The sequence below is a fragment of the Mus pahari genome, chromosome 17, assembly GCF_900095145.1.
Source record: "Mus pahari chromosome 17, PAHARI_EIJ_v1.1, whole genome shotgun sequence".
In the NCBI taxonomy this organism is placed as follows: domain Eukaryota; kingdom Metazoa; phylum Chordata; class Mammalia; order Rodentia; family Muridae; genus Mus; species Mus pahari.
In genome coordinates, this window is record NC_034606.1 from 25,898,523 (window position 1) to 25,900,651 (window position 2,129).

The window sequence follows — 2,129 nt, forward strand, 5'->3', positions numbered from 1 at the left end:
TTAAAACTCATATAATGCTAACACAAAAAGGGGTTCAAACTTGGGCCTGTATCAGGAACCATGGAAGGCTTTCCAAACAACTTCTGAGTTCCACCCTCATAATTTAAAAACCAAGATAAAGCACTGGGTCTGGGACGAAGTCTGAGCCTCTTCACATTCATGGATGAAAGCTGCTCCTTTTCAAGAGCCTGTTGGTAACTTTTCCTTGACCATCAACACGACTCCCCATAAATGCAAAGAAATATTGAAACATACATATTTTTAAGAGATCTGGGAGATTCTGCCTGTCACTCTCAGGGGACTTGTTAATAAGAGTTTTTGAAAATTGGATCACCATTTATTTAATTAATGCTTGGTTTGGCAGCACATTTACTAAAATTGGAACCACACAGAGAAGATTAGCAAGGCCCCAGTGCAAGGATGACATGGAAATACTGCAAGTGATCCACTAGTCTGGAGACCTTTTATACCATTAGTTGAAATGTAAAATGGTGTCCTGCTATGAAAACTAGTGTGTCTGTATCCCCCTGGGAAGCCAGAAGAGGGTCTCAGGTTCCCTGAAGCTGCCATTACAGAGGGTTTTGAGCCTCTTGATATGGGTATTAGGACTGAACTCTGCTCTTCTGATGGAACAGGGCGTACTCTTAACCACCTAGCCATCTGGCCCCAAGTACTTTTATAAAGTGTTGGTGAGGAGTGGAGTGGAGGCTCTAATCTTGTCTGTGATGTGACCTGCAAATAAGGAGTTTTGAAAGCTCCTCAGATGGTAGTCAGGGCTGTCACACATTGCTGGATCTGTGATTTGCACTTGGGGGAAGTTGTAAAAATGTTTTTGAACATTATGTCAGACTTATACATGCTCAGGATCTTTTTCCTCTCATTACCTCTGGTGTGTCTGATTGCCACTTCTTTTACAAATTGGAGAATTATAGCATTAACTGGTTCTTAATGCCTTTCAAACAAAATGCATACATCTCTTAGTTTTAGAAAGTTGCATTCACCATCGGCTCAATCCATCCATGTGATCAGAATCTTTTGTGAGCCTAAGACATCTCTAACTTTGGTCACCCATCTGAGGTTTCCATTTGAGTGTTTTGGTCTTCAGATGAAACATGGCATTGTGTTTAACGCTATTAAACTAAAGTTCTATCTTTTTTTATGCATTAAGTTTGATAATGCATGAATCAGTTACAGAATAAGTTGAAGGACAAAGGGATAAAGTTTCATTATAAATGAATATTTGTGTTAAGGGGGTTTACTCTGTTATTCCATAAAGTTTGGTGTTGTTAAAGGTTAGGCAGACAATCCTGAGGAAATCAGTCCCCAAAGTCACTCACTGAGAGCCGGTTGAGATTTTTATGAAATCAGAAATTTGGCATCAGAAAACACAAGGAATTGCCAACCTAATGCTGTTTAATATTAATTAAACTTAATATAACTCAATATCTGTTTCTCAGATATTCCCAGGCAGAATACCAGAGAAGGAAAAAAAATCACGTTCATAACATATATATTTAAATTGTATAATCGTAAGTTTATTCATAATTACATATTCATTTGATGTAAAATGTTATCACATATTCTAGATTTCTGAATATTTCTAGAGTAACTGAAGAAATTGAATGGGTGCACCAAGTTACTAATGTCTGCGAAGTGAGTCTACCTGGGAAAATGCACATGAAAAGATTCTGAAGCTTATGTTTCACAAATCCAAATTCTCAGTTCCCTTAGAAAACAACTAAAACAGTGCTGTATGGCCAGCGCAGTAGGCATTCAGGAGTGGGAGTAATGAAAGTTGGAAAAGGGTTTGTGAGACGATATCACGGAGGAGATGAGTTTCCAACGGAGAAACATTTCCTGAGGTGGGCAGATATGAGAGTTCTCAGTAGCACTCAAACGACAAGCAGCATCAGGACCTGGGCATCTTCCCCTTTTGAGAAGATGCTCACACCTGATACCTGAAGTGGAAATAGTACTGTCCGTCCTTGTCTGAGCAAGCGCACACTATTGTATTAGGGCAAGAAGCATCCAATTTCTATTGAGGACCTCTACTCCTTTTAAACTTCGTGTTTCGAAGAGTTACAAAAGGGAACATCATTAAACTGTGTATGGTATTGGATTAGGGTTTC

At 39.0% G+C, this 2,129-nt stretch overlaps 1 non-coding gene across 1 annotated transcript; it reads left to right on the plus strand.

Moving 5' to 3' along the window:
• The first annotated feature begins 348 nt into the window (after positions 1-348).
• On the plus strand, positions 349-455 carry LOC115062482. The gene has a single exon (XR_003842433.1). It is a non-coding gene; the product is annotated as a U6 spliceosomal RNA (small nuclear RNA).
• The last annotated feature ends 1,674 nt before the right edge of the window (positions 456-2,129 follow it).